Here is a 10,575-nt window from a genome sequence, read left to right on the forward strand (position 1 = left end):
GCCCCTAAGGGGAAGTACTTCCGGGAGGTGGCGCTCCGCCCCTGTGCCCAGGAAGGGCGGTGCGCGGGAGCTTTGCGTCCGTCTTCAAATTCTGCCCCCTCCAAGACGCTTAGAGGGGAAACTGAGCTCTGGACTCCCAGCTCCTAGCGGCAGCTTGCCACCCTTTTAATGGCCTCTCCCTCATTCCTCGCGCCGCCATGCGGGGAAGCGGGGTGTTGGGAAGAGCTTTAGCCCCGCTTGTTCGTGGTAGGTTTGTAGATGGGGGCGGGGTTGTGTAAGAATTAGAGAGCCCAAGGCGGCCCTTCTTCTGTGGTGGTTCCATGGTGTAATGGTTAGCACTCTGGACTCTGAATCCAGCGATCCGAGTTCAAATCTCGGTGGAACCTGCGCTGTTCTCCTTTTTCCTGAGCACGTTTTTACTCCATTTACCTATTCACCAACTAATTGTTTTATAATTGCGGTATATATGGCCTTGAACTATTGAACTAAGTAGAGAAAGAATTTCTCTAAACATAATCTTTGCCTACGAGAGCTCACAAATTTCCCCCCTTTGTTTCTGTAGTCACTGTCACCTGCGTGCCTCCTAAGGAGACTGTTCACTTCGCCTTCTTTTTAACTTGGGCTTCTCTGCCTCAAAGCTTACTTCCAAAGCTTCAATGCAACTCGATTCCTTTTGCTAGAATTTCAACCTCCAACTTCATTCAAGGACAGGCGCTTTTCCCTCCTTTTCTCTGGAAATCTCAAACTATCTCCAGATGTCATTTAGAGAACTTCGCCCACCCTCCTCATCAAGATTCATCAAGAACTTCTTGAGCCGTATTTGTCATCCTCTAAGCTAAACCCGTTTACATAATTATTTCATTAAACAAGCAGAGACGAGAGTGGCAATTTTCATTTTAGCAGAAATGTGGATACTAAGACTTAAGTGACTTCCCAAAGATCGTGCAGCAGGGCCTCCCTGTATTTGGTAAGAGCTTTGTTATTACCAAACGTTTTTCCCGTTTGCTGCCATACCCCCTACCACCTATATGCAAACCTTCAATTTAGACTTTGGGGCAAGGATACCTGTGGTGAGCAGAATAATGGCTCCCTGAAGATGTCCACTTCCCAATTCCTGGGACCTGTGAATAGGTTAAATTACATGGCAAAGGGAAATTAAGGTTATAGATGGAATTAAAATTGCAAATCAACTGACTTCAAAATAGGAAGAGAGCCTACATTCTCCAGGTGAGCCCAATTTGTAACAGGGATCCTTACAAGTGGAAAAGTGATGTGGTGTGAGAAGAGCTCAATCAGCCCTTGTGGCTTTGAGGATGGAAGAAGGGGACCAGGAGCCTAGAAATTTACAGGCTTCTAGAAGATGGAAAAGGGAAGGAAATGGATTCTTCCCCATGGCCCCCAGATGGAATACAGCCTTGCAAACATCTTAATTTTAGCCCAGTGAGACCACCATGCAGAATTCTGACCCACAGAACTATAATAAATTTGTGTTGTTTGAAGTCATCAAGTTTGTGGTAATTTGTTACAACAGCAATAAGAAACTTATCCAGTGTCATTTTTAGTGCTTTCTGTGATAGTATAAGCAATAGAAGGTTTATCTAAGGTCTAGATACTGCCTTGTGCAAAGGTAAGTATTATCCGCATTGGGGGAAATGCACAATATTCTCAAGCAGCTAAATATTACATGTATCACAGATTATAAGACACAGTCCTAGCTCTACTCAGATGAGTAAACAAAAGGGGCCCAAGAAAAGGGGGATATCAATAACTAGGCAGTTGTGAAGATGTCATTAATGAGAGTTGTGGTGATAAGCGCCACAGTTCAGAGAGACTGAGATAATTAGGAAGGATTCCCTGGAGGAACTAGCATTGACCCCCTGAAGAAAAAAAGCAAGGAAGGAAACTCATTTTGAACAGTGGAGGAAATCAGACGCTAAAAAACATGTTGAGCAAGGCCATTAATGCCAGAAGAATAATTAGGAACTTTTCCGCTTAAGCTATTGTTTCTCAAAGTGTAGTCCTGAGAAGGTCAATAGTGTTACTTAGAAGAAGGATGGCATGGCCAAATAAATTGAGAAGAATTACACAGCCTCCTCCACTTTAGAAGTTCCCTTAGCACAGTGGCATTTTAAAGTCTAGGTATTTCACTCTGAAGAAAGCTTTTTTTAACTGTGTTAAACACAGAATTTCCCAGATACACCAAGACCACAGACCTCTTTTTCCATGGAACACCTGTTAGCATCCCTCTGAACTCTTTGGGGGAATTCATAAAAGATTTGTGGACAGAGGGATTATTGAAGTCAACCTGGTCTTAGGAAAAGTAAGGTGTCTGTGGACTGCAGGATTGGGGTAAAGAAAGAGGTGTGAGGGGGCGCCTGGGTGTCTCAGTCAGTTAAGCATCCGACTTCGCTCAGGTCATGATCTCGCGGGTCGTGATTTCGAGCCCTGAGCCCCGCATCGGGCTCTGTGCTGACAGCTTGGAGCCTGGAGCCTGTTTTGGATTCTGTGTCTCCCTCTCTCTCTAACCCTCCCCTGCTTGCTTCCTCTCTCTCTCTCTCTAATAAATAATAAACATTAAAAATTTAAAAAAAAGAGGTGTATCAGAAGGTTATTGCAATTAACCAGGCACAAACCAATAGAAATGGAGTACATCTATTAGAATAGAGAAGAAAGAAAAACCAAAGGCTGTTATGAAAAAAACAGTGAATGGATCCCATGGACAAAGAAGAGAGGGTTTTATGTTCGTGTTTTGTTTTTTGCAGGAGGGGTAGTAATTGCTTGATGTGTCTGTTTTAATCGCTCAAGAAATATGGGAATTTAATGTAAATGACTTAAATAATACGGAAATATAAAGTAAATCTTTTTTTTTAAGGATTCTATTTTTAAATAATCTCTACACCCGACATGGGGCTCAAACGTACAACCCCAAGATCAAGAGTCACATGCTCTGCCAACTGAGCCAGCCAGGCACCCCCAGAAATATGGAGCAAACCTTTTAGGGCCTCCTCCACTTCAATAATTCCTCCAACCCCAGAGATAACTGCTACATTTTTTTTTTTTTTTAGTATATATAAAATTAGGTTACTTGTATTCCATCTTGGAAACTCTTTTCTTTCTTTCTTTCTTTCTTTCTTTCTTTCTTTCTTTCTTTTCCCAGTCCATATAGATTTAACTCATGTGCTATATAGTTTTTACTTAGCAAGGATATACCATAGTTGGTACAACCATTCCTATTCTCTTACCAGTGGATGTAGCAGATATTGAAGGTTCACTAAATTAAAACCTATTCCTAGGGGCGCCTGGGTGGCTCAGTCGGTTAAGCGGCCGACTTCGGCTCAGGTCATGATCTCGCAGTCTGTGAGTTTGAGCCCTGTGTTGGGCTCTGTGCTGACAGCTCAGAGCCTGGAGCCTGTTCCAGATTCTGTGTCTCCCTCTCTCTGACCCTCCCCTGTTCATGCTCTGTCCCTCCCTGTCTCAAAAATAAATAAATATTAAAAAAAAAAAAAAAAAAACTATTCCTAAACCATTTCTTCCTTGCCTACTTCCCTAGAGACTAGGAAGTCAAATATTTATTTTCCCAGCTACTTTGCAATATTTTATACACTAGTATAAAAATATACTAACAGGGTGCCTGGGTGGCTCAGTCACTTAAGCGTCTGACTCTTGATTTTGGCACAGGTTGTGATCTCACAGTTTGTGAGTTTGAGCCCCACATCAGACTCTGTGCTGGCAGTGCGTAGTCTGCTTTGGATTCTCTCTCTGCCCCTCCCCTGCTTGCTCTCTCTCTCAAAATAAATTAAAAAATAAAAATAAAAAACTTTGGGGTGAGTGGGTGGCTCAATTGGTTAAGCATCTGACTTCGGCTCAGGTCATGGTCTCACAGTTCGTGAGTTCGAGCCCCACATCGGGCTCTGTGCTGATAGCTCAGAGCCTGAAGCCTGCTTCGGATTCTGTGTCTCCCTCTCTGTTCCTCCCCCTCACACTCTCTCCTCTCTCTCAAAAATCAGTGAACATAAAAAAATAAAAAACTTAAACAAAAATACCAACATGACTTTTAATTTTTGCCCATCTGGTTTGCTCAGTAATTTTCACTTCTCTGATAACCAGTTAGTGTAAATATTTTCTCCTATATATATTAGCCATTTATCTTTCTTCTGTGAATTGCCTGTCAATATCCTTTTGTTCGGTTATCTTTTCATATTGATGTGGAGGATCTCTTTATATATACTTACCTTTTAATCCTTTGCATGTTACATATGGCACAAATATTTTCTTCAAATTTATCACCTGACTTTTAATTTCATTAATGATGCTTTTTTTCCATATGCCTCTTTTATGGCTCAGGGTATTACATGGTGCATAAGAAGGCTTCTCCACACCAAGATTATTTTTAAAAAATCTTTCCTTCAAATATTTTTATAATTTTTTTCTCCATCCAGCTTTCACTTATATTGTGGATGATGTGACATAAGACTCTACATTAATTCTTTCCCAATAGATAGCCAATTGTTTCAACATCATTGATTTGAACAGTCCATCTTTTCCCACTGATTCGAAATGCCTAGTTTATTATAAATGACGCTCCCACATACACATGAGTCTGTTCTTGAATCTTCACACCATACCTCTGGCAACTACAGAGGAACACTGCTCACGTGTCCCTTCAAGAGAGCCTGGTGTGAGAAGTGTTGTTGGCTGACAGTCTCTAGCTGCCACACCTCCAAGATCTACTATGATGTTTCCACTGAAACCACGCTCCCTCTGGACTGTTCCCAATGACTGAGCATGGCAGGGGTACTAGAGATAGAACAGTTCTGTCTAAAATGAGGCTCTTCTAATGGGCAGTCTTTGGAGCTCGAGATTGGCCTGGCTGAGATTTTCTTAGAATTGTATTATAGGGGCGCCTGGGTGGCGCAGTCGGTTAAGCGTCCGACTTCAGCCAGGTCACGATCTCGCGGTCCGTGAGATCGAGCCCCGCGTCGGGCTCTGGGCTGATGGCTCAGAGCCTGGAGCCTGTTTCCGATTCTGTGTCTCCCTCTCTCTCTGCCCCTCCCCCGTTCATGCTCTGTCTCTCTCTGTCCCAAAAATAAATAAAAACGTTGAAAAAAAATTTAAAAAAAATTGTATTATAGTCTGCGGCTCTTCCTACCCAATCCTCCTTCCTTCCCTCTCTCCTTGCATGGGTATTAGACCTAAATTGTGGTTTGAAGGCCCTACTTCTCCCTTGTGTCTTTCACAGGCATTTCTCCCAAATGAATCTCTTACACATCTTTTTTTTTTTTTTAATGTTTATTTATTTTTGAAAGAGAGAGAGTGCGAACAGGGGAGGGGCAGAGAGAGGGAGAGAAAAAATCTCCGCGTTGTCAGTGCGGGCCCGATGAGGAGCTGGAACTCACCAGTTGTGAGATCATGACCTGAACTGAAACCAAGAGTCAGACTCTTAACTGACCGAGCCACCCAGGCGCCCCAAATCTCTTACACTTCTTTTTTTTTTAATTTTTTTTTCAACGTTTATTTATTTTTGGGACAGAGAGAGACAGAGCATGAACGGGCGAGGGGCAGAGAGAGAGAGGGAGGCACAGAACCGGAAACAAGCTCCAGGCTCTGAGCCATCCGCCCAGAGCCTGATGCGGGGCTCGAACTCATGGTCTTACACTTCTAATTCCAGAGGACCTGACCTGATACAGTCCAATAAGTCAAGTTCTCTATTCCTATGCCAATATCACACTGCTTTATGCTTTATTTTATAGCTTTATGTCTATTTCATTGTCTCATACATGGTACTAAATGAGTAAATATTTGTGTAGTGCTCAGAATACTGCCTGACATAACTGGGTGGCTTAGTTGGTTGAATGTCTGACTCATAATTTCAGCTCAGGTCATGATTTCAGGGTCGTGGGATCCAGCCCTGTGTCACACTGAGCTTGGAGCCTGCTTGAGATTCTCTCTCTCTCTGCCCCCTCCCCCACCCTCCCTCTCCCTCTTTCTCTAAAACAAAAAGAATAGTGCCTGACATCTAATAAGAACCACATGTATTTGATAAATAAAAACAAATATAGAAATTCCTTCTCACTGCTTTTTTCTTTCTAAACATTGGCTATATTTAGGGACTTTTTCAGATGAACCTTAGAGTAAACTTCTTAAGTTCCAAAAATATCCATATTGGGGTTCTGACTAGGATCGCATTACTAATCATTAAAAATATTTTGTTTTTAGAAATGAAATATAGAGTTTGGACAAGATGTACAAAAATATGAGATTCTGCTTATGAAAATATAAAAAAGAGTCAAAGAGATCAGGTTTTGTTAAATATTTTTTAAATCTTTATTTATTTTTGAGAGAGAGAGAGACTCAGAGTGCAAGCAGGAGAGGAACAGAGAAAGGAGACACAGAATCTGAAGCAGGCTCCAGGCTCCGAGCCATCCAGCACAGAGCCTGACGTGGGGCAAAACTCACGAACCGTGAGTTCATGGCCCGAGCTGAAGTCAGACACTTAAACGACTGAGCCACTCTGGCTCCCCAAGATCAGGGGTTTAATATTGATTTGGAAGAATGATTAATAGGAGAAGGGAGGTGAGGGCAAAAGAAAACAGAAAAAAAGCAAAATGTTGACTTTAGTTTTAGGAATGTTCAATTTAAACAGCTGATAGGAAAACCAAAAGAAAATATCCAGTAAAAAGCCTAGAAATATAGATATGAAATGTCTCTAAAAATTTTTTTTCTTATTTGATTGTTAATATTTATATGTTTTAAGGGGAAGTGGCACTGAGCAGAGAGAGAGAGAGAGAGAGAATCCTAACCAGGCTCTGTGCTGAGCAGAGGCTCCATCTCACGACTGTGAGTTCATGACCTGAGCTGAAATCAAGAGGCAGACGTTTAACCTACTGAGCCACCCATGTGCCCCAACTGTTGTTCTTATTTTTTTATTAATTTTTTTTAAATTTACATCCAAATTAGCATATAGTGCAACAATGATTTCAGGAGTAGATTCCTTAATGCCCCTTACCCATTTAGCCCATCCCCCCCTCCCACAATGCTTCCAGTAACCCTCTGTTTGTTCTCCACACACACACACCACATCTTCTTTATCCACTCACCCATCGATGGACATTTGGGCTCTTTCCATACTTTGGCTATTGTTGATAGTGCTGCTATAAACATGGGGGTGCATGTGTCCCTTCGAAACAGCACACCTGTATAATAAATACCTAGTAGTGCGATTGCTGAGTCGTAGGGTAGTTCTATTTTTAGTTTTTTCAGGAACCTCCATACTGTTTTCTTTTTTTTTTCAATATATGAAATTTATTGTCAAATTGGTTTCCATACAACACCCAGTGCTCATCCCAAAAGGTGCCCTCCTCAATACCCATCACCCACCCTCCCCTCCCTCCCACCCCCCATCAACCCTCACTTTGTTCTCAGTTTTTAAGAGTCTCTTATGCTTTGGCTCTCTCCCACTCTAACCTCTTTTTTTTTCTCCATACTGTTTTCCAGAGTGGCTGCATCAGCTTGCATTTCCCCCCAAATTTTTTAATTTATTTAATGTTTTTATTTATTTTGAGAGAGAGAGAGGGAGAGAGAGACAGGGTGCGAGCAGAGGACGGGCAGAAAAAGAGGGAGACACAGAATCTGAAGCAGCCTCCAGGCTCTGAGCTGTCAGCATAGAGCCCGATGCGGGGCTTGAACTCATGAGCCGGGAGATCATGACCTGAGCTGAAGTTGGATGCTCAACCGACTGAGCCACCCAGGTGCCCCCCGATTTGAAATGTCTTAATGAAGGAAGCAAGATCTGGAATATATCCCATCCTCCACCACCTGGGAGGCAACTTTACATGGTTACTGAAAACAGAGTGGGGACTGATAGGTCTGTGTTTAAACTCCCACTCAGCCATTCACTTGCTGTGACACCTTTAATAATTCACCTAATCCTGCTGAAGCTCGGTTCCTTATCTGCAAAATGAGGACAAACATGAAGATTAAAATGATGTATGTATCGCTCTTGGCACCATGCCTGGCACGTTGATAATGCCTGGAGTGCACAACTGTGAGAGGCCCACCCGGCATCTAGGGGATGGAGACCAGGAATGCTGCTAAACATCCCGCAATACACCAGACAGCTCCCCCACAACCGAGGATTATCTGGCCCAACATATCACTAGTGCCAAGGTTGAGAACCATAAGTTAATAGCAAAGACTAGCTAGAGGCCCAGCCAGGGCCTATGGTGTGAAAAGGGCAGGATACCATGAGCATCACATCTCCATCCTTGCTTGTTTCAGAAAGGCTGAGCATACTCCCCAGGTCTCAGGAAAAGTGCCCAGAACACACATACTTCCCTCCAGTATCTCACAAAATACTGAGATCCCACAGTATCCCTCAGGATCCCACAGGATCCTTCAGTATCCCACAAAATAGTCACAAAATCCCCTGGGTGGAGCCCAGGGATCCACTAGCCTGACACAAAATATTTCCATACATGGTGCTATTTGTTAAGTAAACACAGCGTCGTATTTCTTGATCCAAAAGGATTTTTATAGTGTCATGCACTTTATAACGGTGTGTTAAACTCTACATATCAATTTCATGCTCCTTTTTGTAATGCTGGCTTTATTTCACAATACGAATTTTTTGAGAGAAAAAAGTAAACAGACCTTATGACGTGGAGAGATTTGGTTTGGGGGCTTTTTATCTTTTCTATTGAGTATATTGTAAGGTAACAAATCATACACAAGATAAGAAACTCTGAACCTTGATTATCTGATGACAGTCACTAAAACACCAACTACTCTTAAAGAAAGAAATGGTAAAATAAATGTATGTGTAAATATATTTAAGTCATAAACATACATGTTTAAAATAAATGTATAACTTATTATTTATGCCAAAATGCTATGTAGTTCAACTATAGATATTTTTTTCCAGATTATGAAATCTGAATCACAATAACTTCTGACTTTTTTTTTAAGTTTATTTATTTTGAGAGAGAGAGAGAGAGCAAGCAGAGGAGGGGCAGAGAGAAGGAAAGAGAGGATCCCAAGCAGGCTCCATGCTCCCAGCGCAGAGCCTGATGTAAGGCTCAAACTCAAGAACCATGAGATCATGACCTGAAGTGAAGCCAAGAGTCCAATGCTTAACCGACCGAGCCACCCAGGTGCTCCCTTCTGACTTTTATTATAACACTTTACTCTTCACATATTCTTTTTTTTTTTAATTTTTTAAATGTTTATTTATTTCTGAGACAGAGAGAGACAGAGCATGAGTGGGGGAGGGGCAGAGAGAGGGGGAGACACGGAATCCAAAGCAGGCTCCGGGCTCTGAGCTGTCAGCACAGAGCCTGATGCAGGGCTCGAACTCACAAACAGTGAGATCATGACCTGAGCAGAAGTCAGTCGCTCAACTGTCTGAGCCACCCAGGCGCCCCATACTCTTCACATATTCTTAGTCTTCTAGGTTCAGTACTCATAGATCATAAATCATATACCACAGTCGTCTTCCAAAAATTAAAAAGGACACTATCAAGAGGGTGAAAAGATACCACACAGAATGGAGAAAATACTTACAAATCAAATATCTGATAAGTGATTCATATCCAGAACCTATAAAGAACAATTACAACTCAACACTAGCACAACAACAACAAAAACAAAGAAAAACACCACCCAATTCAAAAATGGGCAAAGGACTTCATGAATAGACATATCTCCAAAGAAGATACACAAATGACCCCTAAGCACATGAAAGGATGCTCAACATCGTCACTCATTAGAGAAATATAAATCAAAACCATATGAGATACCACTTTACACTCATTAGGATAGCTTTTATTAACAAGACAAAACAAGTGTGACAAGGATGCGAAGAAATTGTACCTTGTACATTGCTCACGAGAATATAAAATGGTGCAGCCGCTGTGTTGCAGTTTGGTGGTTCTTTAAAAAGTTAAACAAGCTTTGCGCAGTGGCAGCATCGTAGCCAATGAGGGTTATCCGAGGCGCGATTATTGCTAATTGAAAACTTTTCCCTAAAAAGTTAAACATACAAGTACTGTATGGTACAGCAAATCAACTTCTAGGTATATACCTCCCCAAAAAGCAAAGACACACACTCAACCAGATAGATACATGTTCAGATACCAGATAGATACCAACGTTCATAGCAGCATTATTCACAATAGCCAAAAGGTGGAAATAAGACAGGTTCCATCAGCAGATGAATGCATAAACACAAGGTGGTATATATTAATAATGTCATGTTATTTAGCCTTAAAAGGGAGGGAAATTCTGCTACATGCTCCAACATGGGTGACTCTTGAACACGTTATGCTAAGTGAAATAAGCCAGGTACAAATGGACAAATATTGTATGATTCCACTCCTATGAGGTACCTAGAGTGAGTACATTCTTACAGACAGAAGGTTGAAGCTATTGTTTGTTGGGTACAGACGTTCTGTTTGGGATGATGAAAAAGTTCTGGAAATGGATGGTGGTGATGTTTGTGCAAACATAATGAATGTACTTAATGCCACCCATCAACTTAAAACGGTTAAAATGGTAAATTTTATGTATATTTTAATACAC

General features: G+C 41.7%; 2 non-coding genes across 2 annotated transcripts; both read left to right on the forward strand.

Moving 5' to 3' along the window:
* The first annotated feature begins 314 nt into the window (after nucleotides 1-314).
* Nucleotides 315-386, forward strand: TRNAQ-CUG. Its single transcript has one exon. It is a non-coding gene; the product is annotated as a tRNA-Gln (tRNA).
* A 9,558-nt stretch (nucleotides 387-9,944) lies between these two features.
* On the forward strand, nucleotides 9,945-10,080 carry LOC111561267. Its single transcript, XR_002743602.1, has one exon. It is a non-coding gene; the product is annotated as a U4 spliceosomal RNA (small nuclear RNA).
* Nucleotides 10,081-10,575: the final 495 nt, after the last annotated feature.

This window comes from Felis catus, chromosome B3, assembly GCF_018350175.1.
Source record: "Felis catus isolate Fca126 chromosome B3, F.catus_Fca126_mat1.0, whole genome shotgun sequence".
Classification (NCBI taxonomy): domain Eukaryota; kingdom Metazoa; phylum Chordata; class Mammalia; order Carnivora; family Felidae; genus Felis; species Felis catus.